This window comes from Macrotis lagotis, chromosome 2 (genome assembly GCF_037893015.1).
Source record: "Macrotis lagotis isolate mMagLag1 chromosome 2, bilby.v1.9.chrom.fasta, whole genome shotgun sequence".
Classification (NCBI taxonomy): domain Eukaryota; kingdom Metazoa; phylum Chordata; class Mammalia; order Peramelemorphia; family Peramelidae; genus Macrotis; species Macrotis lagotis.
The window spans coordinates 302,044,700-302,072,108 of NC_133659.1; positions in this window are offsets into that span (position 1 = coordinate 302,044,700).

Consider the following 27,409-nt stretch of genomic DNA (forward strand, 5'->3'; position numbering starts at 1 on the left):
TATTTTTCTTCCTTAAGGATATGATTTCTCTCTCATCATTCAACTGAGATCAATGTATACCATGGATACAATATAAAGACTAACACAATGCCTTCTGTGGGGGGTGGGGGAGGGAAGCAAGAATGGGAGGAACTTGTAAAAACTCAAAATAAATAACATCTTTCTAAATTTTTTTTTTGAAAATAAGGTCTTTAATAAATGTTCCACAAAAATCTGCCCATTCCCTCCCTATATTTCAACAAGCTTGCTCTAGATATATTCTCAGATCAGATTCTTAAATACTTTACAAAAAAAGAAAATATATATTCATATAGGCAATTGATAATCTTTTAATCATCATAGTATTTTGAATAATAATATACTCTTCAACTATTTTAATCTTTTAGTACATTGGTTTCTTTGGGTTAGCTTGAAAATTAAGTGGTTAGTGCTGCGAAAACTGAACTTTGGCTTAGATTTCTAACTGTTCTTCCAAGTTTTATGTTATTAAATGTCATTTCTATATTCACAAATAATGCATACTGGCTAAAATGCTCTCTAGAATCCAGCATGTTATAATGTAAGATTTTAGATCTAAGGAGTTGTTTTTCTTTTTAATATCTTAGCTCCTGGCATGGTGCTGGGGACATAGTAGGCTACATGTTTGTTGAGTGATTAGTTGATTGATTTGGTATTTTCTGTAATTTTGAGGAGGGCAACTGGGTGGTGCAGTGGATAGAGTACTGACCTTAGATTTAACGGAATAGGAGTTCAAATCCAGCCTCAGATGATGATAGTATCTCACTAGCTAGTGAGACTCACTAGCTCATTAGCTAGTCTCTTAACCCTGATTACCTCACATCCAGGGTCATCTCCAGTGGTCCTGATTCATATCTGGCCGCTGGACCCATATGACTCTGAAGGAGAAAGTGAGGCTCAAATCCAATTCATATGCTTGTCATGGCATTACCTCCCCGATGTTGAGGTCTTCTTTAAAATGAAGGACAAATATTATAGTTTTGTGAGGTAATACTGTTTGTACCCTACCACATTCTTTGGTGATTTGCTTCAAACAAACTTTTTCCTCTAAACTCAGGCTACCCTTAGCTTCATTGTCTCTCAAGTAAAATTAATTCTGGATGGAGGGTTTAGTTTTTGAATTCCAAGTTTGAATAATTATTTTGCATTGGTTTAAGTCCTTAAGGAAATGAGTGGTCAGACTTATCTTTCCCTTTGTCCATTTCCATTTTTCAATGTCAACACCTTGTGTGAGTAGGAATTACTATGATGACTAGAATGCTTCTTCATATTTATTTGATACTGATTTTATATCAATTTTCCTAATTAGTTGATTGACTGCATACAAACAACTTATATTGGTTACATCTGTTTGTGTTTGTTATTACCATTTTTGAGGATTTTTTTTAAAGATTTGTCATGTCAAACACATTCAAAATCTTTTGTTGAAAAAACCACAAAGACTAAACTTTTTTATTCTTTAATTTCTTAGTCTTAAAACATTTTCCCAACTTCTTTTCCCAGGGTCATTCCCTAAACCTACTTTCACCTTGAAGTCAGCAAGTATCAACATATACTAGACATTTAAGGTTTTTCCTTCTCTAAGTTCTCATGCTGTGCAACAGATGTTGGAATGTAAGTTATAATTAACTTCATGGGAGTCTTTTTGCTTTTCTTTCTCATGAGCATTGCAGAGAAAGATGATCAAGAATCTCATGAAATGATGTTTTATGCTTGATGAAACAAACCTCATTTATTCCTTTCGTTACCTCTCTGAGGAGACTTTGAGCCATTTTTCCACTTTGCTAGAATTTCTTTATATCATTTTATTTAATTTAAATGAAAATGATAATATTGCTGCAATTCTATTCTATCAACTTTTAATTATTGCAAAATGACTTCACATGGAGAATATCAATATTATTTTAAAATATGTTTGGAACTTTTTATTTCATTTTCATCCTATTTACAAATATAGGCCAGCAATTTGTATGCAAGTTATAAGATAGGTTATAATCTTACAGAGTTTTCTACAGTACTGAGAAGTTTAGTGACTTGCCCTGAGTCACAAAGTCAGTATAAGACAATACCTGAACCCAAGTCTTCTTGGCTTTAGGGTAGCCTCTATATCTGCTTATATCATGCTGCTTCATTTGGCTAAGTGAGATATAAATTTAAATTGATAGTTCATATAGAAATATAGGTATATATATATATATATATATATATATATGAGAAAGATAAATGCAAACACAGAAATATCATTTATTTCACTCAATTAACAAATTAGCAATTTTATGTACCTACCATGTGAAAAGCACCATGATAAACACTGAAGATGCAAAAAAGAAGTGAAAGACAGTTTCTGAACCTTTAGGGGTCTGTAGTCTAATGGTGGTAAAAAGTGAAATATTTCCTGTAAAATATTGGATTATACTTGGGGCTTAAAGGAAGTCAGGGAAGTCAGTAGACAATATTGAGTAGGGAGGGCATTCAAAACATGGTGGATAGTCAGTGAAAATACCTGGAGCTGAGAAGTTGTATTCTTTATGAAACAGTGAGAAGGTCAATATCACTGAAAGAAAGAATATGTGTTAGGGAGCAGGGTGTAAGAAGACTTTAAAAGAAGATGGTAGCTAGATAATAAAGGATTTTGAATGCCAAGCAGAGGACATTGTGTTTGCTTCTAATGATGATAGAAAGCCAATGGAGTTTTTTGAGTAGTAGTTGGACTGTGTGTGAGACATGATCTGACTTGTATTTTAGGAAAATTCCTTTGGTGGCTAAATGGAGGACTGATCAAAGTGGGTAGAGACAAACACCAAAACATATATGATATATGTAAACATATTCATTTACACAAATATAGCTAAATTCACCCATATATGCATATGTATATACACATGGATAAATATATATACATTTGTACACTCACAGGTCCATTGATTATTTTGGCCAAATAGTCATCAACTCATTAGCCAGCCTTCTGATGATGAACTGTTTTTCTTTTTTTCCATAAAAAGGAAAACCCAGTTTCAGAATTTAGAGATCAAATGACTCAGTATTAAAATATTGAACCTGGAATAAAAAAGATCTATATTCAAGTCCTCTCTTTGATCTTGTGTAAATGATTTATCTTTTCAGTGATCTAGAGAAATCTCTAAAAATATAAGTTAAGGAGAAAGTTATACCCTGCATTGGTAGAGATCCATATACATATGGAAGTCAAGGTCGTGTGTGTGTGTGTGTGTGTGTGTGTGTGTGTGTGTGTGTGTGTATGTATGTGTGTGGAATATTAAATGCCATCCTGTGTTGGTTTGTTTGTCTTAAATGCCGATGTTAAAAAAAAGATATCAATTAAAAAACTTAAAAACAGGTGTCCATTCTTTTGGGCCCTTGGATATTATGGGATCTTATATGATTGCCTATCTTGACTTCCCTGTAGTCATAAATCTGCATAAGGAAGATGGAAATAAAAGCACAACTATTAAGCCTTTTTTTGTGGAAGCCAATGTAAGAAAGGACTATCTGGTTCATTCACCACTAGAAAGTCTTCATTTCACCTCATTAAAGTAGAAATTCCTTAAGGGTAGAAAATTTATATGCTAACATTTATTTCCAGTACACAACACAGTGTCAGATCTCTGTCTCCATTCTCTCTCTCTCTCTCTCTCTCTCTCTCTCTCTCTCTCTCTCTCTCTCTCTCTCTCTCTCTCCTCTCATCTATTTATCCATCATTTGCCAGCTTGTGTAACCTTGGCCAAGTCACTTAACCCTGAATGCCTCACCTCCAGAGCCATATCTGCCATCCTGATTCATCTGTGACTGCTGAACCTAAATGGCTCTGGAGGAGAAAGTAAGGCTGGTGACTACACAGCACTCCCCAATTCACAATTTGTGATGGCATCACCTCCCTGATGTCAGGATCTTCTTTGAAAATGAAGGACAAGGGCTGGCTGGGTGGCGCAGTGGATAGAACACCGGCCCTTGAGTCAGGAGTACTTGAGCTCAAATCGGGCCTCAGATATTTAATGCTTACCGAGCTTTGAGGCCTTGGGCAAGCCACTTAATCCCATTGCCTTGCAAAAAACTAAAAAAAAAAATGGACAAAAGTCATCTAAATTTATTTATTATCTATCTGATATTTAAATGCTTTAAATTTTAGTTAGTTTTATTAGCTTCTGCTACTGAGCAAATATTTTCTTGTGAAGCTTTTTTAAAGTATCATGACTTTTTCTTAAAAGTATTAAGACACTTGGCTTTCCTGTCACTTAAGTTTTCAATAAACTTTTTTGTCACAATTATTCCCCATAATCCCCATTAAATTTTTCCTTAGTCTATCAGGGCAAAATACTGATTTTTGAAGATTTGTTGAATAATAGCACAATATTGTGGAAATGTCAAATAATTAATGTCACTGTCACAATCATAGCCATGATTCTCCCAATAATTCAAACAATGGGACTTTGTTAGTGTCTTTTACCATCAGATTCTGTGGAAATACAGTAATGTCTGTCAAGGATAAGATTGTAAAGTCAGAAATGTTTCTCCAATTTTTAGGAGGTTGAATGAATGGTTAGGAAACATAATATCTTGTTATTTTAAGGGGAAAAAAAACTTGGCAATTTAAAATTTTCACCCTACAGTGAAATTCTCATAAAGGGCAGAGAATATGCCTCCCTCCCTTATTCCCTAAAGAATATCATGACTATTTTAAGTTTTCTCACTGAGTTTCAACTGTATCATAACTCGACTGATGACTGACTGTTGAGAGGCCAACTTCTTTTTTGTCTGTTGGATATCCAAAACAGATTTCATTAATTTAAGTTGTTTACAAAGTTTTAACAGGGACAAAAATCACAATCAAATATGAACTAATTTTGAATTTTGGATTTCATAGTGCCATTCTACAAGTGTTCCACATCTTGGTATAACTAAACAGTTTGAATATTGCTTATTTTTAAAAATAGGTGTTAAAGATATTTCTTGTTTTTGTATAAATGAGTTTTCCCTCCTAGATTTCCCCTTCCTAAAATGCTATCACTTATAGCAAAAAAGTTAAAAGAAAAGAAAAATTCATATAGTTCACTGTCCAAAAATTTCATACAAATGCACCTCACTCACTCTGTCTACATATCATTGCATATTTTTTGTTTAGAACAAAGTTTTTTCTTTGTAATATTTTCTGTATATATATTTTTAGTTGTTTTCTTATATTGCTGTTTCCATTTATAGAATTGTGGAATTTGTATTGTTTTCTTGGTTCTGTTCACTTTACATCAGATCATGTAAGTCTTTTGTACTTTTTATAAGATTTGTTTTTTACTGCATAGTACTATTCTGTTACATACATGCCCCACATGTTATTTATCCATTCTCCAGCTGATGATTATCTAATTATTTTCAATATGAATAATAATTCTCTTTTATTTTGAGAGCAATAACTTATTTCTCTTCCCTATGGTGAAAACACTTTGGAATTGAGTAACTGAAAGGCTCATGTGCAGAGTGATTTTCCTGATGCTGCTTCTACTAGCAAATGGATTTCAGATAAAACAAATTAGGAAAGAATGATAACAAAGTCTTGAGAATTTAAGGAATTTCAATGGCAATAGAAAAGTCATTTCAAAGGGCATAAGAGAAAATATTTGGAGAGAATGGAGTCATTATTGGAACAGGTAGGGGAGGAATAGATGAGAAAAGGATAATAATGAGTATTCAACCAGAGAAAATGTGAATGAGAACCTTATAACTAATGCAATAAAATGTCAATTCTAAATGTAGAGGAACCTGTTAAAATACATATCATAGAGGAAGGATTCTTAGTGTGAGCTGGGAATCCTTAAAAATTCTTGAGATTCTTTCAAAGGATCACAAGGTCAAAATTATTTTCATACTCTAATACAGAAAATAATGATAGATATATTTCACACAAACAAACAAACACTCCTGGGAGGGGGGGATTTCTAAATAATTTTTTTATATTGTAAAGTGTTTGAGAGACCAAAAAGTTTGAGAACTATGGATAGAGGTCAAGAAGACCTGAATTCAGATTCTATTTTATTCACTTTGTAGCTGTTTGACTGTGAGCTAATTTTTTAAAACTCTCTGATACAGTTTTTAATCTATAAAATTAAGGGATTGTGCTAACTGCTTCGACAATCCTTTCTATTTCTAAATCTATTATGTTATAATCCCTTACTCTGAGTAACATGTAGACAGTAGGGGGGAGAGAGGAAGAGAGAGAGAGAGAGAGAGAGAGAGAGAGAGAGAGAGAGAGAGAGAGAGAGAGAGAGAGAGATTTTCTTTGTAGAAAATTATATTATAAAGTAATGTGAAGATTTAACTCCAAAAATTAGGCAAAATTTAATTTCCAAATTAGTAAAAAATCATAACATTCAGATATTTTGGAGTATTTATCATTCAATAACCATTTATTTATTAAATTATAATTATATCATATTATTATATAATCATTATATAATAATATAACATGTTTTAATCATTAAATTTTATAATTATGTTATTCTATGTTATGACATATAGCAGAATATATTATTTATATTATATCATATCATCATATTATATTATAATATATTAACCTTTTACCACATATAATGAACTGTGCTAATTACTGGGGAAACAAAGAATGACAAAAACAATCCTTGTCCTCCAGCAGCTCACATTTTAATGGATAATTATGTTCCAATAGTGTAGTTGCTTGTAAACAAACTATGGATATAAAACATATAGTTTCATTTATTTTCAGTCATGTCCAACCCTTCAAGACCCCATTTGGGTTATTTTTTTCTTTTTTTGGTAAAGATACTGGAGTGATTTAATATTTTTTTTTACAAATGAGGAAACTAAATCAGAAATTAAAAAGATCGAGAGACTTGCCCAACGTCACACAGTCAGTTAGTATCTGAGATCAAATTTAAGGCCTTCCTGACTCCTGGTGGGTATTCTGTCTACTATACCACCTAACTATTAAGATAGTTACCTGTTAGATTGGAGAAATCTCTGAGGCATTGGGTGGTTCCAATACATGGCTGAATTTTAGCTGAAACCTGAAGTAAACCACAGAGGGTAGAAGTTGGAGATGAGGAGGAAAAAGTTGAACATCCATGGGAGAATCAGCGAAAAACTAATCTCACTCTCTGTGGATATACTTTTTGAATCTTCAAAGTGCTAAGGGCAGGTGGGTCAAGACCCACATTGAATATTAGACCTAGGTTTATAATCCAACAGCTTCAGTGATCAACTCTTTTTTTTTTTTTTTTACTTTTTTTGGTAACTTTATTTCTCTTGTGGTCTGTCTTTTCTTTTGCAAAGTGACTAATCTGGAAATGTTTTGCATGACTGTGCATGTATATCCTATATCAAATTTCTTGCCTTCTCAATTGGGGGAAGGGGAGGGAGAAAGGGAGAGAATTTAAAAGTAAATGCTAAAAAATCATTTTTACATCAGATTGGAACAAAATATATTAGAGAATTTTTTTTTAAAAAATGATCATTTGGGGTGGCTAGGTGGTGCAGTGGACAAAGCACCGGCCCTGGAGTCAGGAGTACCCGGGTTCAAATGCGGTCTCAGACACTAGTGGCTTATAAGACAGAATACACACTGATTCTAAATGCTTTTTAGTCAAAATAAGATGTTTATTAATAGTTATGTTTTTGAAGGTTTTTCCCACCCAGAATTAATGTTAGAAATTTAAAAATTATCTTTGAAATGTTGGAAAGTAACTTTAATTGAAATTAGGATAATGATCCTTTTTTTTTAGGTTTTTTTTGCAAGGCAAATGGGGTTCGGTGGCTTGCCCAAGGCCACAGAGCTAGGTGATTGTTGAGTGATCAACTCTTCATGATCATTGTTCTCCCTATCCTAAGTAGGTTTAGCTTACAGTCCTGACCTTCATTCAAAGTTCTAGCTGACACTGGTCTCTCCCTTAAATTCCTTTTCATCTCTTTTTCACTTATCTCATTTGCAGTCCTATACTTCCCACCCTTATCCCCATCCCCTGCTCTGTGCGGTGTGTATTTGAATGTATGTGTTGTCCTCATACTCAGTTTTAAGCTTTTTGAGATCAGTAACTGTATCTGTTAGATCTTTGACTTTTCAGCATCTAGCAACAATGGTTAATATGAAGTAGGCCTTCAGTAACCATTTGAGGAATAGACTGCTAAATCTTTCATTTGAGCTGTTAATTATACTTCCTCTTTGAAATAAATCTTCAGTGGAGTACAAACTATCAAGAATTAAAATAGATTTTTGCATTAACTTTGAAAAAACAACAAATATTTGATTAATAATCACTCCCTGTCATGTTCTGAGGATCACATTGTCTATGTCTTTCATTTCATTTAATTCTGTACCATTGGGGAAAATACTGACTGGAAAACATTTTAGGATATAGAACAGAAAGTTTGAGTGCTTGGAATAGGGGGCGGCTAGGTGGTGCAGTGGATAGAACACCGGCCCTGGAGTCAGGAGTACCTGAGTTTAAATCCGGCCTCAGACACTTAATAATTACCTAGCTGTGTGGCCTTGGGCAAGCCACTTAACCCCATTGCCTTGCAAAAAAAAAAAAACCCAAAAAACAAAAAAACAAGCTAAAAACACTCTCCTTGGAATAATAAGAAAAGTTACTAGTGGGATTTGTTAAATCCCTATTAAACTTAAAGAAGCATTTCATTTTTGCTTTTTGTCCTTTTATGTTAGTTTTGTGACTAATATAATAGTGGAAAGCCCTGGATCTGGAAGCAGAGAAACTATATTCAAATCCTAGCTACCTATCAATTGAAACATTCAGCACCTTGGACCTTGTCATTTCACTTATTTGGATCTCAGTCGTTTTTTGTTTATTTGTTTGTTTTTCTTTCCTTCCCCGATCTGAAAAATCAAGGATTTGACCACAATGAACTCTAAAGTTCCTGCAAACTCCAAATCTCTGATCTTTTTATGCTATCAGTTACAAAACTTAGTGAAAAAGATTCATCCTTTCTCTAGTAATTCCTTTTAGCCCTCTTCAGTCCCTCACTATTTCTGTTCTAGTATGTGTAGAGGTTTGTGCAGCATGGGAATAAAGGAAATTTCTTATGACGTTGCTATTCAAATTAGAAATTGATCTTCAGACTATCTCCTATTTTAGGAACATTAGAAAGAAACACAAAACTTCAGAATCAGAGACTCAAATTTCGTCTGGTTCATATCTGTTGCCACATGATCACAATAAGCAAATGAAAGAAAATAGTCTAGATTTATAATAGAGAGAATGTTTATTAGAATCTTCAGTGTCTGAATTTTCTGGTTGTGACATTTTTCTCTACAATTTTAAAAGTCATTTCAGAAAAATAAAAACATCTGCTAAATTCAAAGAATTATAGCTATAAAGATGAAACAGACTGGTTATTATACTCAAAGAAATTGCAATCAAGAAAGTTTACTCAGTATGTAAATTCATATGCAAATACATGTGTGTATGCACATATATATGCATACATACATATAACATATGTGTAGTGTGATTAATTTATATAGAACTTTAAAGTTTGCAGAGCATATCGCAAAGAAAATTACAAATTTATCCTTGCAACAATTCTAGGAGAGAAAGGTTCTATTATTGTCCTTATTTTACATGTGAGGACACAAAGGCAGACAGAACATAGTACTTGTCTTGGCTCATATAGCTGGTAGTTATCTAAGGTCTGAATGATCCCAAGTCAATATAGTAATATATAGTAATATAGTAATATAGTAATACTATATTCACTGAATCATCTTGCAGTAAAGAGAACTCTCCTTTGGGCACAATTCAGATTTGATTTTTTCCTTGCCCCAGGGGTTAGACATTTAGAAGGTTTTTCTTAAATGTTTGATTGATGACTTCTTTGAAGCTGGGTTTATGATTTTCTTCCCCTAATAAAAGAGAAAAATTAACTGTTTTAATTATTCAATGAGAACTAATTACACTATTAAGGATTAGACTAGATAATCTCTGTAGTCTCTTATAATTCTAAATCTTTATTTAAAAAAAATGACATTTTCAAGAAATTGTCTAGACAATCCAGACAATAGTCAAGTTTGAATGTATCTCTTAAATACTAATCACATGATCTTTTAAATATATTTTCTCCCATTTTCAATGCTTTTAATCATCATTTATAATATGGAAATCAAACATTAAAAAGTAAAAATTGGTTTATCTCTTCTAACTTGAATAGAATTAGTGTATCAGAGGGTGCACTGATGAATGTTTAGCAATTGACTCTGAAAAAAAAATGTTCAGAACATATTTTAAATTAAATTTGTATCATTAAAATTCCTTCCATCACTTTTTAAAAATCCAAACAATCAAGATACTAATGAATCAATCTACTTGCCTTACAGCATTTGTTCATTTGAGATTCAATAGGTAGAGAGTTGGCCCTGAAGTCAGGAGAATCTGAGTTCAAATGTGGCCTCAGACATTTACTATGAGTGAGACCTTGGGGCACTTTCACCCCGATTGCCTTGCAATCAGAGCTATCTCCAATCATCCTGATTCATATTCACCCCTGGACCCATGGCCCTGGAAGTAAAGGTGAAAACAATGTAGTACCCCCTCACTCAAATTTAATTCACAAGTATAGCATGACATCCCCTCCCTGATTCTATGATCTTCTTGAGAACAAAGGACAAAATCATCATCATTATCGTCATGAACGTTCACATAGACAGTTTAACAATTTGTCCTTTTGAGTTGTTTGAGTTGGCACCAACACATTCTTGAAGAGAACTCATATTTAAAAGTTACTTCCAGAATGTGAATGAGGTCCATAATTCTTTCCCTACCTATCAACATGGGTTGGACCTAACTTTCTTTCATCTTCCTTGCAATAGGGGTTAATTTCCCCCAAAAGACAATAAAAATGTACCCGCTACATGATTGACTGGTCTTCCTTGGCCACATAAAGACACAAAAAACTCCCACTCTTGGAGTCAATGAATTTGATGTATTTCTTTATCCAATGGATTTTCTATACCTTGCCCTACTGATCAGTCACATTTTCATATGGAGATAAGGAGGACCATATACATGCAAGCCAACATTTCTATTTCCTTTATGCATATCCTTGCTGTGTTAGGGTTAAATAGTTCTCCTTTTGTTAACCATACAATGACTTGAAAGTGCCTCTTTTCATCCCAATTGATCTTCAGACTATCTCCTATTTTAGAAACATTAGAAGAGTGTTGTCATTTTGGATATGCCTCTAATACCACTCAACATACTGATCATTTCTGTAGTCATGAAAATGACTGTTTCTTAGTCTGTTTGTTAATAAGCATTAAAAACTAATTTTAGAGGATTTGCTTATGGCCTTTTTGTTAAAATTGAAGAGTTCTTCTGTTTTCCAGGTATTTCTGTCTTGTCTAACTTGTGACCCAATTTGGGATATTCTTAGCAGTGACATGATAATGATTTGCTATTTCCTTCTCTAACTTATTTTATAGATGAAGAAACTGAGTTAAACGAATTACCCAGAATCACAGAGTTTTTTTTTTAAACATTTGTTTGAAGCTGGATTTGAATTCAGAAAGATGTGTCTTCTTCATTGTAAGCTCAGTGCTATATCTACTGTGTTGCCTAGCTACACTCTAAAGAGTCCCACCACTATGGAAAAGTTTGAGTTTGAACACCGGTCTAGTTCAACCCATTCATTTTGTAGAAGGGAAAATTGATAGGACTTTCCCTCAAGGGATCATTATGAAAGTCAATCAAGATAATTGCTTGTCAAATATTTTGTGACTGTTAAACTTCATACCATAGTTATATTATTGGTGAATTATTAGTAACATTAGTAACATTCTAATAAGTGAACTCATGTTGGTTGTTTGTTAATCTGAAATCTGTTTTCTTTCCATTTTATGAAACTACCTTTTTCTGGATTCTCCTTGTACTCAATCATATTTGCAAACCCCCCCTTGACTACAGGGTAAAATCTAGTTTCCTAATCAAGCAAAGCTAATTGTTGGTTTTGTCCAATTGCGTTTGACTCTTTGTGACCTCATTTGGAATTTTCTTGGAAAAGATAATGGAATGGTTTGTTATTTCCTTCTTCAGCTCATTTTGCAGATGAGGAAACTGAGTCAAACAGGGTTAAATGACTTGCATAGAGTCACATGATTTTTAAGCATCTGCGTCCAGAACTAAGGAAGATGATGATGAATCTTTCTGACTTCAGGCCCAACACTTTGTCCTTTAGCTGCCTTAAACTTAATTCACCTATAAGAATAAAGCTGAATCTGAAATTTCTTTGGTATAGGGAACTATCAATGTTTTTCATCATCCATTATGCAAATTATGGTGGTAAAGACTTTGCCAAAACAATTTGACTAGCATATAGCCAGTATATTTTAGAGACAAGACTTGAATCCAGGTCTTTCTGTCTTTGAGACCAGCTCTCTACTATTATATTTCTGTAAATGAGCTTATATGATAAGTAAATCCATTAATTTGACCCTGTTAGTCTGATGATCTAAACAATTATAAATTAATAAAATTAATTGATTTTTTAAAAATTTAATTAAAAATGGGAATAGAAAGAGTTTAGAGTGTATGGTGTGATATTTATTTGATTACAATATACGATTTTCATTATTCTTGCTTAGCTTTTGTCAATATCTAGGCATCTGGATGAACATATTTTTACAGCTGTGCATTTTATAACTACCAGCTCCCTCCCAGTATTCCCCTTTGGCCCTAAAAGGTCTTCCTCAAACATTTACTTTTCATTCCTTTCAATTGTGTTTAACCAAAATATCTCCTTTTGTATTTGTCTTTATATAAGTTATATACATATTGAGTTATGAATTCAAAGCTGGCAGAGACCCACCCTAGCACAAAGATTCATATAGGTTTGTAATATTTCTCTGTATTATCTTCCATGATTATAAATCCATTTTTTCCTTTGTTATTTCATTATATCCACCTGTCTAGGTAATTTCTATTTTAGAGACAATTAGGAATTTTTGTCTTAACCTTACAGTGTCTGATAAACATAGGGCAGTTGACAAATATTATTCACTGCTAAGATTAAATAAACAGAATAAAAAAGAAATGAATACCACCTGCATTTTAAGGTAATACACACAGAGTTGGAAATATATTACACACTGCAGTTCATAAGATTCCTTTAGTGTTCCTTTATGATTTGTGAGCCCTTAGTATTTCCTTGACATGAATTCTGATATTAAAATTTGACAGCATTTTGGGTTATTATTCATTTCATGTAATTCCATTATGATCTTAACCTTAAATATATCATTCATTCAGCTACCAGAGTGATTTGTCTAAAATGCAGTTCCAATTATGTCATCTGTCCTCCTTCCAATCCAATAAACTCCCGATAGCATCCAGGATCAAACACAAAATACTCCATTTGGTATGCAAAGCCCTTCATGACCTAGCTCCCTCTACTTCCCCAGTCTTCTTATACTTTATTCTTGGTTCGAATTCTTTGGTCTAGAAACCATCCTCCTGCTATTATTCCACAAGATATAGGTTCTCCCCACTCTGCCTCCTAAACCTAACCAATTGATTTCCCTGACTTGCTTTAAGTTGTAAGCAAAATTACATCTTTTAAAGGAAGCTTTTACTAATCCTTCTTAATCCTGGTGTATTACTTCTGCATTACTTCCTATATATATAAAGTTTGCTTTCTATATTTGTTTCTCTGCTTTCTCCCACATTAGATTGCGATATCTCCCATAGGGTAGAGACTTTTACTGATTTTTGTACCTTCATTGCCTAGCATAGTGCCTAGGACTTTATAAATGTAATTGAATTATTGATGTCCATTTGATACTGATTCCGCTAGAAATAAAACCAAGGCTATTGCTACTGTGAATCAAATAGTGCCTGAAACTACTTTAAGTCACACATCAAAATTATAATTATGTAAAATATGGTAATTAGTTTTAGTTTAATGGAAATACTCTTTTTTTTTTTTGCAAGGCAATAGGGTTAAGTGGATTGCTCAAGGCCATACAGCTAAGTAATTATTAAGTGTCTGAGGCCGGATTTAAACTCTGGTACTCCTAACTCGGTGCTCTATCCACTTGCCACCTAGCCACCCCCTAATGGAAATACTCTTAATGTGAATTATTCAATGTGAATTTGAATAATGCCACCACTTCAAGGGATTCCTTATTTGTATTAACTGGAGTGTAATTGTAAACATCTTTTGCTAGTAGATTTGTGTACAGGAATTGGGATAGTAAATAATAAAGTATGACTTTAAGTAGTGTATTAAATTGTATCATGAATGTATTTTTTATATAATGAGTTGGAACCATGATCTCAGATCCATGACAACTTATTACAATACTGTTTATGTAACCAAGTAAGTGATTTAAATTCTCAGGGTGAGGAGAAGATTGTGTATTGTAAAAAAGATGCTTATCTGCTTTGCTAGAGGTAGTTTCTTCATCTGATGTGAGGTTTAGTACCTTTCTTGTCATATGCATGTATACTTACAATAGGAAAGACACTATGATTTAGTAGCTGCTACCAACCTTGTGTTAAGAAGGCGTAGATTCAAGTCTGCTATTCATTCATTCATACTAGTTATGTAATCATTTAACTGCTAAGTACTCCAATATACCTTTTTTTCCATTTTTCTTTTCATTTCTTTTTTATGTATCTTGTAAACCCTACTACTCTCCTTTCAAATTTCTTTCATGTGTTAGTTTTTTTTTATTCTTTTTTCTCTAAGAATTCTTATTTTATCTCTTCACCAATGTAATATCGCTTCTATTTTGAATTTTACTCCTTGCTTCATGATCTATATACTTATTTATTCCTTCTTCAATCTTTTTGGGTTTCAAATGAAGAGCACTTCCATAGGGGAAATAGTCCTGCATCTGAAATCAGAGATCCCTTGACATTGGCTTGATCTGAAAGGTTCTAGTGTATAGAGAAATCAATTCCTCTGAGAAAATGTTGTGTTCTCAAGAACAAAATCTTGCCTCAGGGAAAAGGAAATTGGATTCCTTGGGAGTCAGGGGGAACCTAGCATGGTGAGAATACATGGAACAATAATGATGAGATTTCATGACAAATGGGAATGGGAATTTTCATGCGGATGCAAGTGAGGCAGAAAAGGACTAACTAATTTGGGACATAGGGTGAATTCTACCATGGGATATTTCTTCTATTCTTATTACATCACTCAAGAATTGATACTTTAACAAGGAATGATGGAATATACTGAGAATGAGGAAAGGTCTGCCAAGTGGATAGTACAGAAATTAGTTTTAAAAAAAAACCCTAAAACTAAAACTAAAAACTAAAACTAAAATTTTAGCTTGAGTAAAGCATGTAACAAAGCTAAGAAGGAACACAGAACTTATAGAAAGAAAAGATGAGAGGCATAGTGGGGAACAACCTTGTCTCAGATTTAGAAGTGTCTGTATTCAAATCTCATCACAGTCTTATCCTATGTTTCCTTGGTTAAGTCACTTAATTTTTAAATAAGTTAAAAAAATATTTAAAAATTCTGCCAGATAAAATTTTATTATTTTGAAATAATTCTAATTTCAATTATTTCTAATTTAGAGAGAGAGAGAGAGAGAGAGAGAGAGAGAGAGAGAGAGAGAGAGAGAAGTCTCTCTATCCCCTAAAGGGGAAACTGTCATTTTGAATCTCTCTCTTTCTCTCTCTCTCTCTCTCTCTCTCTCTCTCTCTCTCTCTTTCTTCTGATACCCACATGCACATAAATATATGATGATAATGTCATACAGAGGACTCAACTCTGATATCCCTGAAGTACTGTTAAAAATTTATTTTTGAAATAATCATTATTTAAGGAAAGCCTATTTTCTGAAAATTTTCAGGGAAATATATTTATGGAATTCAGACCCATGAATGTAAATGATTTCTCAAGTAAAATGCAAACCTTCCATAGACTCAAATTTATCACCATATAGTTCAATCACTTTAAGGAACATAGAGTTATAGAAAAGAAGTTTGATTCAATTCTCCGTCATTTGATCAATATTGATACCAGTGATAGTAACATACTGGTGGATATTAAAAACAACTTAAAATTTTAATAGGATCTCAAGACTGTTATATGCAACTATCAACCTTCTGCACTAGAATTATTTTTACCTTTTATCAGTAAAGAAGCTATATTTCTTCCTGCCATTTCCTCATCTAGCCACAAACTGATTACCCATAGAGTTCTTTCTGAAACTGTCAAAATAGTTTATCTCACTATATACAAACATCTGGCAACAATTCAGAATCCAAAGCAGGACAGTGCTTTATTCTTTCGACACTCCTCAAAATGAATTACATTACAACTTAAGCTCATACAATATGAAATGGTAAAACATGATTCAGTCTATGGCACGCATCCAGAATTTTGGTCATTAGTAGAACAGTTCCATGATATTCAGCACATTTTCACATGATTAACCATGATTTTAAAAGCGTAGATTTTTAAAATCCAGTAAAGTATCCTATAGCCAGCTGACTGCTGTAAGCTTTGCTACTAGACAACCCATTAAATCTAGAGTCCTAAGCTTATGTGACATGAAGGCTAGCATATATGTTTCTTGAGGGCAAGTTAAGTAACATAGTATATCCCCATAGTGTCTTTGATGTAATGAGGGTTCAAAACTAATTAATAATAATCTTAACTCATATTTCTATAATGTTTTATAGTTTATACAAAATTCTTGGCTCACAATAACTCCATGAAATAAACAGGATGGGGATTTCTTGTTTAAGTTTCATGTTAAAAGTGAGGAAACAGATCCAGAGGTGACTCAAGTCATAAATGGTAATGTGGATACAAAACTAGAAGAGATTAATCTGGTTCAGTTTCCTCCTTTTGGAGATGAGAAAAATGTGTCAGCCAAATGAGATTGAATAATTAGTCTAAGATCACACACATAGGCTCCGAGTTAAATTTTAAACCTGGGTGGCTAGGCTGCAGTGCAGTGGATAGTATGTTAGTCCTGAAGTCAGAAAGACTGAATCTTCCTGAGTTCAGATCTGGCCTCAGACACTTATTAGCTCTATGACCCTGGCTGAGTCATTTAACCCTTTTTTTGCCTTAGTTTCCTCATCTATAAAATGAGCTAGAGAAGGAAATGGCAAACTACTCCAATATATTTGTCAAGAATATTCCAAATGTGCGCACAAAGAGACAGACATGACTTAAAAATGACTGAACAACAATGTCTCATTTCAAATTTAATGTTCTTTCCATGATGATATTAGAAGTGATATGCAAACCTACCTCCATGTCTATACTATAATTCCCTTTATATTAGAGATCATCTCTAGCAGTCTCAATGAATGAATGTCCCAAGTCAAACTGGGTCTTCCTTCCTATTATAGCTTCTTCCTTGATTGATTTTCATGGTTTTCATATTGTTACCCTCACTTCTTTCCATCCAATCAAACTGTTACTTGCTCAGGACTGGATTTAGGCCTTCGATATTCTAATTACCCAAGTGATAATTGGTTAAGTCTTTTGTATGTTCATAGTCAAGTGCATCTTTTTTCAGTATTATTTTCTACCTTTGTTCATCCTTAGACTCTATATGTTCCTTGTCATAAGTAGTTATGGATTAGGAGAAATCTCCCCTCTTTGGTGAGGCTACATTACAATCAGCTAAAATATTTGCAAGTTCCATGAATGAAATATTTTGATAATCTTTGAATTAAATGATAAAATGATAATTCAGAAAATCAATAAAAATTAGTCTGTGTAGCTAAACTATGCTAGATGTTGATTTATCTTCTAGTATGGAGAGAGATTAACATGAGAATAAAAACAATAAAAACAGGGGGCAGCTAAGTGGCACAGTGGATAGAGCACTGACCCTGGGGTCAGGAGTACCTGGGTTCAAATCCGGTCTCAGACACTTAATAATTATCTAGCTGTGTGGCGTTGGTCAAGCCACTCAACCCCATTGCCTTGTAAAAACTAAAACAAAACAAAACAGTGAACAATACAAGATAGTAAAAGACTAAATTTCATAGCACAAAAGAAAGGGATCCATGAGGGCTGGAATAAGCAGTAGAGATTTGCTGCAGATGAAGGGACACTGGACTTTTAAAGCATAGGTCAGATTGAAATAGGTGGCCAAAGAAGCAGGAAAAGGAAAAGCATTCCTAGAAAAGAACATAGATTGAGAAGATCAGGAAGAGGAAACTGATACCTAGAAAACAGTATAGCTTCTTTTAGGTCATACTAGTTAGCCTGGACTCTAACTCTGGTCCTCTTACTACTAATTCAGTAATCCTGAGTATTCTTGGAATTTTTATGGGGTGAGTGTGATGATCAACCTAACGAACAAAGAGAATTCCATGATAAATGGAGGAAAATAAGAACCTGTGGTTTAAATTAAGTCATGTTATGATATGAGAAATGTGAAAAGCAGAAAGAAAAGGCTTGCTATGGTAGGAAGTAAGGGGCCATTAAATTTGGGGGGGGCAGGAAAGTAATGTGAAGAAAATGGTATACAAGAAAGATTAAGTTGGTATCATGATACAGAATGGTTTGGAAGTTTTCATTGAAGGAATTGCTATAAGAATTTTATAATTCAAATGTGACATAATGAGTCCCAGGTCTTTACTGGTAGCAATAAGAATGGAGAAGAAAATTTAGATGAGATACTTTTGAATTTCAAAATGTGACATGACAGTGACTGATTAACTTAGTATAGTATAATGAAAGTGGACTTTCAAGTCAGAGTACTCTGGTGAATATTTACCTCGGACATAAAATGTAGAAACTTGGGCAAATCTTTAGCCTTCCTTGGGCCTCTGTTTCCTCACCTGAAATGAAAAAATTACTAGGTTTCTGAGGTTCTTTCTTCAGTTTCTTATAAGCTCTCAATTTCAGATCTTATAGAAAGAGTAATAACGGTGGTGGCTAGGTGGCGCAGTGGATAAAGCACCAGCCCTGGAGTCAGGAGTACCTGGGTTCAAATCCAGTCTCAGACACTTAATAATTACCTAGCTATGTGGCCTTGGGCAAACCACGTAACCCCATTTGCCTTGCAAAAACCAAATAAAAAAGTAATAATGGAGAAAAATGGAGGAGCAGGATATTATGTTGGAGGGGGTAGGGGTGAGGCTAGGATTCTCAGAGAATAAGTATCTTTACTTTAAATTTCAGGACATAAATTGAGTTGGGAGTGGTGGAATAATTGAATTTTATACATGGAAAACTTTGTTGATGCTTGATTGAAAGTTGAAGTACTCTACAGAAAACCTAAGGCTCACAGATATAAAGAATGGAGTCATCTGAGTGATGGCAATGGTGACTCATTTCATTTCAGAACTGCTCACCCAGATCCTTTGGAAATAGCTTGATAAATGAGGGTTTGTTTTATTTTTAAGTTCATTAAATTTATTATACTTTATTACATTTTACATTATATTGCAGTTTATTATTATTATGATGCTCTTTTTAATATGGATTACTTTGTAGTAATAAATAAATATTAATTTCTATATAGGGCACTTCACAAGTATTTGTTGGATAATGTGGACCAGAAAAGCTAAAAGGTTGGACACCCAGGATTTAAAGAAATGAGTGATTAAGTGACTTGGCCAGGATCATATAAATATGTTTAAGAGAATGTACTTGAGCACAGATCCTACTGGCTATATGAGAATTCTATTCACTAAAACATTCTGTTATTTTATGAATATTATCATTATTAAATGAAGTGATTGTTGTTAGTAATATTAAAATCGAACTGAAAAAGCAGCATCAAAAAATTCAAACTTAAGGGATTTTTGTCCTACATTGAAAAGACAAATAATAATTATACATAAAATCCTCCCATTTCTGTCCATTCAAATTCCAACTTCCACATCTTCATCTACAGAAATTCATTAATTTCTCCACCTTGACTACTAAGACAGAGTTGGAAACACATTGACCCAAGGGCAAGTCCTTTCTTTTCCACTTCTAACAATATTGTCCTGCCCAGATCTGAGGAAGAAATAGAATTAGATGATTCCCAATTTGATTTCTAGCTCTAGAAATTTCATGATTCTGCTAAATGATTTTTTCCCCTCCCTTTCTTGAACTTTCACCTGGCTTTTTAGTTCAGTAGTTAGGTTCTTATTACACTTGACTTTATATTTGCATTTGTGTTCATGTCTTATCTCCTCTCCTAGATTACAAACTCCTCATGGGACCTTTCAAGATCAAGTAACTTTCTCTTAAAGTAATTGGATGATTTCCCCAAAGCATATCTTAAATATATTTGAAAGGTCTATTTGTTTAAAAAAACAATTAAATTCTCTTTCCTCAATAATGAACAATTTTAGACAGTTTTCACTCATTTCTCTTTTCCCCAGCAATTTAATTATGAGAGTATATCCAACTTTTAAAAGATTTGATATAAAATATTTCTCTACTCTTTTAGGAGAAGTGATTTTTCATGCATAATTTAACACCCACTCACCTCTCAAAAAAAGAATCAAAAGCATTTAGGATAATCATTCAACTGTTCATTTCTTTAATATGACTAATTAGTGTAGCATTATGAGTCAGATTTTCTTTTAAGTGACTAGGAAAAAGACATTAACTTGCATCTGCTGCTCACAGGAGACTGAAAAAGCATTATCTGATGGGCAAAAGCCCCAATAAAAGGAGCTCATTTGGTTGGTAATTTGACCTCCACACTGATAAGAAAGAGGAAGTGTTTTTCTCTGTTTGCTGTCACCAAGACGACAATCATATACTTTGATTCTTTAAGTGATCTCTCAAAGAGGTAAAAGGCTTTTATCAGGTGCCCAGAGGTCTACAGGACCATTGAAATATCAGATGCTATACCAGGGCATAGTTTTGGCCAGAGGTGTAGCTTTATCAACATGTACTAGAAATAATATATGTACAGAGATAAAAAAATTTGAATGCAAAAGAATGAAAGAATCAATATAACATGTGTAGCTATCAGATTTCCATTTAGGTACAAAGGTAGTGCATAAATTCAAAAAAAAGGTTATCTAAGACATTTTCTTTGCAACATATGCTCTTTTTTTTGGAGGGGGATTATGCAATTCAGCTAGACATTGGCTCAAGTATCCGGTCTTCTTATCAATGAAAAATGACTTGGTAGAGCAAAGAACATGACCTGGAATGAGAAAGATTTATGTTCTAATGTTGTCTTAGACACTTATTAGTTATGTGAGCTCAGGTACAGTCTTTTAACTTCTCCTCTGAAACATAAAGGAGGTGGATTTGATCACTTCTCAATTAACCTTTTGAACCTCTAGATGGTGATGGATTTGGATTCAGGAAGATCTGAGTTCAAGCCAGTTTTTAAAAAGTTACTAACTATGGGACCCTGGCAATTCACTTAACACTGTTTTCTTCATTTTTCCACACTGATAAAATGAGCGGATGGAAATGGCAAACCGCTGCAAAATCTTTGCCAAGAAATCACCAAATAGGATCACATAGATTTGGATGTGACTGAAGTAACAACAACAAAGAAGTTTCCTTTTGGACTCTGAATCTATGACCATAAAGACAAGATCCCCCCTTGCAGTAATCAATTTTTTTTAGGTTTTTTTGCAAGGCAAAGGGGATTAAGTGGCTTGCCCAAGGCAAGGTAATTATTAAGTGTTTGAGACCAGATTTGAACCCAGGTACTCCTGACTCCAAGGCCGTTGTTTTTATCCACTATGCAACCTAGCTGCCCCCTGCAGTAATCAAATTTAACCACAGCGGAGTTATGTCTTGAACTGGCCTTTACTGACACTTTCTCAATTACTAGTTTTTTGACAATTTTATTGATCTTTAAGCATTTTCCTTGGATTCAGATGACAAGGAAGTCCTTTGAAACCCAAGAATCTTACATCCTGCTTCAGGGAAAATTTTAGCAAGCAAAAAACTTGTAACTGATTATTATAGGTCATCTATAATGTGAGATGATTTATTTAAAAAGCAAAAAATAGGGCCAAGTAGCTCATTATCTTAGAAGTTGTTTAGTTCACCATCATCATTTTACAATTGAGAAACTGAAGCCTGAGGAGGTGAAGGGGCTTGGTCATTGTCATCATATAAAGTAAATAATAGAGTTGGGATTCTGTTATATTTCATCATAAGAGCACAAAGAGTCACAAAATGACTTAAAGTGTATCTGATCAAATCCCCAATACTACAGATGTGGAAACTGAGGCCTGAGGAAGTGAGGTGATTTGGTCTAGATAATACAGTTAATAATTAACAAAACTGGCAATCTGCTCCATAGAATCATAAAATCATTGAGAATGTAATGTATATCACAGATCATCTTATCCAACCTCAAAATACTATAGTTATCAGTACTGATGGAGTGGTATAGAGGAAGCGATAAGGCTATACAGATGGTAAGCTTTTAAGACAGGGTCCAAATACAGAATTATTTCCCATATCACCCTTCTCTAGAGTGGAAAGTCTGTTGATTTCAAGTTGTGCTTTACTACTGCTTACCTGAGTTTAGAAAATCATTCTCCATGGGCTTCAATTCCCTCTTCTATAAAATGACTAAAGTGGACTTGAAAGACTCAACAATCTCTTTCCACCTTTAGTTCTATGATTCCTCTGACAACTTTTCATCATCTTTATTTGAAAAGAAATAAATTTATAAGGAACATCTTTATTCAAATGCAAATCAGATAGAATAGAAGCAAGTTGAAATCAGTTATTGGCTTTTGGGGTGTGTATTTTCTTTGAAACCCATTGTTTTTGGTCTATCTATGCCTGTCTATTAAAGTAGATCCTCAGATAGGCAGATGTCTAATAAGATTTATTACATGTTTATTATGGAGTGATAAACAAGAATATTTAGTTTACAGCTAGAACTATTTATGAAATGAGAGATTATTTTCCCAATATTTAATGTTCTGTGCTGCCCACATATATGTTCTCCTTTGTGTGAATTATCAAGAAATGACTATATCAGAATAAGGTCTCAGTTTTCTCATCTTCAAGGTGAGATGGGGAGAAAATAATTTCTAAGCATCCTTCAAGTTTTAAAATTCTAATAGTCTCTATGAGAAATCAAACAACCCCTTTATTCTTGACTTTATAACTCAATCTTCTGACATCACTGTAATATTAGCAAGGAGTAAGTGCAGATGGATCTGAAAACTAGGGATCTTTTCCATGTTGTCAATGGCAACTTGGAAAGGTTCTTCTAGGACAAAGAGTGGGAGAAATCTTTGTTCCATGTTCTTTGCACATGATCTCCCTCTGAGTGTTCCAGAGCTCTGAAATGCACCCCCTGTTTCTCTCAGTATCTGATGAACCTTAGCAGAGTGCCTTGCTAGTCATTAATAATTGATCAGAGAATGAATGATAGCTTTAGAGTTGTAAAGGAATTTGGAGATCAAGTATTGCAATGTCTTTGTTTTACAGATGGGGAAACTGAGGTTCGGAGAGCTTATATAAGGAGACTTGATTAAACAGGGTAGAGCTAAGAAGGGAGCACTTCCATTTACATAAGTACTTGGAACTTGGACTGAATTAAATCTTTTCTTACTAATTCTTCTTCAACAAGTAGCAATGGACTTGATTTCTTCTTCCTAGATTTTCCTGAAACATATATTCAATTACAATGTATACATTTTAAAAAAGGAATTGTAAATGAAAACATTTTTCAAAAATATCTTTTCTGCATATGAGCTTTTCAGAGCTATGTCCCTTTCATGACACCATGAAAAGAGATCCTATTTTCAAAATCATTTAGAGACAAGTATATCCATTTTTGATATATCACCTCTCTTAACTTGCTCCCTTATTTTTTTCTCCTCTTCACATTTTTCATTATCTTGGAAGAAAGCTCCATTAGCAATCTGGCTCTTTTTGCTTTGAAAACTCTTTCTAGCATTATTACACATATTGATTCTCCTGTCCATGTCTAGCTTTTTGGTTCCCATTGTGAAATTGTGGTGAAAAGGATAAGCTTTTGAATTTGATAGCATTTTTGCTTTCTAGTTTTTGTCTTGTGACTAAATTATTGAAATTATTCAGCAATATCTAACAAGCTTGGGATAAAATTAATAATAAAAAAAACTATTCATTAGCTCCTTTTATATAGTCATAGGAACAGCAATTATACAATATTGAGGCTAGCTTTGAACTTATCTTGCTGGGTAATTAGACCTCCATGAAACCTCTAGGCCTTTTGCAGAAGAATGCTGCATCAGGACTACCTTACACACTTTTGTAGCTTCCTTTAATGTGTTATGTTTTCTCCATTAGGATATAAGTTGCTGGGGGGGCAGAGGCTGTCTAATCTGTATTTGTGCCTCCAGAGTTTAGCACAGAATATAGAACATAGTTAGGGATTAATGAATACTTTGTTCATCTGCCTATCTATCCATCTATCTATCTATCTATCTATCTATCTATCTATCTATCTATCTATTTATCTATCTATCTATCTATCTATCTATCTATCTATCTATCCCTTATCTATTTACATATCTATGTATCTAGTTTTCTGTTTATGTATATCTATGTATCTACATATGTATCTATCATATATCTATCTAACCATCTCTTTCTCATCTATTTACATATATATATATCTATGAAAATCTTTATGTATCTATGTATGTATGTATCTATCATCCTTCCATCCATCTATCCATCTATCTCTATCTATCTATCATCTATCTACTATCTATCATCTATCTATCCCTCATCTATTTACATATCTATGTATCTAGTTTTTGGTTTATGTATATCTATGTATCAATCTATGTATGTATCTATCTTATATTTATCCATCTATCTAACCATCTGTTTCTGATTTATTTACATATGTATTTATATATCTATGAAAATATTTATGGGGGTGGCTAGGTGGTGCAGTGGATAAAGCACCGGCCCTGGAGTCAGGAGTACCTGAAACAAATCCAGTTTCAGACACTTAATAATTACCTAGCTGTGTGGCCTTGGGCAAGCCACTTAACCCCATTTGCCTTGCAAAAACCTAAAAAATAAATTTATGTATCTATCATCCATTGATCCATCTATCTATCTATCTTCTATCTATCTATCTATCTATCTATCTATCTATCTATCTATCTATCTATCTATCATCTATCTATGTCTTATCTATTTCTCTAGCTAGGTTGCTATCTCTATTTCTATGTTTCTGACTCTTTCTCTGACCTTTTCAAAGGACTTCTAATCAACCAGAAGTTTTAAGTTTTTAGGACTGGAAAAAAAATCTGGAAGGACAATATAGCTCAAACTTCTTTTATATTAAAAAAAACAGTCATAAGCATATGTTATAGGTTGTTCAACCTGGCAAAAATATAAATCTCTAATTTATGACTGTCTGCATATAAAATATGTATATTTAAATATAAACTGTATACACATTCAAATGTATTTAAATATGTATATAATATAAAATATGCAAATACATCTATAAATTTTCATACATATAGAGACAATGATCTATGGATCTCTATCATCTATCTATGTGTCTCCACCTATCTCATCTCTCATCTATCTTCCCATCTCATGCATCAGTCATCTGTCAATCTATCATAGATCTATTTTGTAATTAAAGAAAAGTTGATAAAGGTTAAGTGAATTTCCCTAAGTCACATAGGTAGGAAGAGACAGATACAGAACTTAAATTTTCCTTCTCTAACTAAAATCCATTCTTTCCACAATATCACGCTTTCTTTCTGGTTTGGATGCCCTCTACAAATAAGATGGGCAATTTGGCAGGTGCCTGATTTACTTTATCTTGCCCTTTCCTGTGTCCTGTTGGCTAGTGTCACATAACTCAGTGAATCTTTTTTTAAATAATGAAGCCAAGTTTTTTTGACCAATCATGTCGAATATTGAACAAAGCTATGAAATGTAGTTGAAGAGGATGATGGAATATAATTCCTTCCAAATCATCTTCCATTTTTATAAATTAAGGTTGCTTGGATATCATGGAGTAGCAGATGGATAATTGTACTCCAGGGTCTTTTTCTTTTTTAAATTATTTATTCAGATTTTCTTTCAGAAGTCCAAGCAATGCTATTTCACAGTCTGTAATTTTTATTCAAAGATGTCCACCATACTTATTTCTTATTTCTTATACTCATTCTTATTTTTGTCAGGGACCTTTCTAAGATGCTTGTGATACTAAAGGTTTAGTTTTTATTTCCTCCCTCACTTACCCATTAATTTCTATTCTCCAAATAAAGATTATTGAATTCTATCTTTTTTTGGAGCTACAAATTTTTGTTCTACAAAAAGTTTACCATCATAGCTTTTACTCTTTCCAATTAGGAAAACTTTATGATTATTGTCTAGTAAGACAGCATAACAGAATGGGGTAATAAGTCTCTGAGACAGACATGGGGTGAAGTCTGGGGAAAAAAAATCATCTCTTTTGCTCTTTGTGCAGTTACGCGTGAAAAACACTAGGAAAACAAATATAAAAGCAACATAGTCCTTGTTGTGAAGGAGCTCAAATTCTAACAAGAGGATATAATACATAGAATAAAGAGTTAGGGAAATGTTAACAGGCATTCTGTAATGATTACACTATTTATTAGGATGTCTCTTCTTCAAAGGGGAGCAGTCAATGGAGTTAGACAAGCTAGTCAGAAACCCCAAACTGCTTGACATAACAGTGGTCTTTTACAAGTGAATTCTAGTCAAATTTGGAGTTGCCTGTAGCTGCCAGAAACCATAAAACCAATACTGATCAATTCAAGGGCAACCTTGAGCAGAAGCTGCAGAAGTTAGGTGGCCAATGGATAGAGCATTGGCCCTGGGGTCAGGAGGATCTGAGTTCAAATTTGACCTCAGACACTTAATAATGACCTAGCTGTGTGACCTTGGGCAAGTCACTTAACCCCATTGCCTTACATAAACCAACAAAAAAGATTAAAAAAATACAGGATGTCTTGATCAGGACTTTCTAAACATTCTGAGTTTCTTTGTCTACTGATGGACTGCTCCCCTTAACCCTGGCTCCCTGCTCCAAAGCATCTAGAAACTATATTGTCTCATCCACTCCATTTTGAGTAGCTGAGAGCTTTCTCCCTTTTTCTCTGTTCCCTTGTAGGATATCCTCTCTTCTGCAAACCTTTTGTCAAACAATAAATGCTTTTGACTCATGTAACAGATTCTATTTCATTTCAGGTTCCTTTATTGGTCTGGGGATCTTTTATTAAAGAAGCCAAGATGTAGAAGCAAAAGATGAGGAGGAAGAGCATTTTAGGCATGAGAGACAGCCAGAGAAAATGATCAGAGCCTGAAGATTGAGTAAACTTGGGGAGAAATAGGGAGAATATCGAAATCACTAAAATAGACTATGTAGAAAGGAGGCATGGAGATTATTCTTTCATATATTTTATCTCACTGAACTTATTGGATA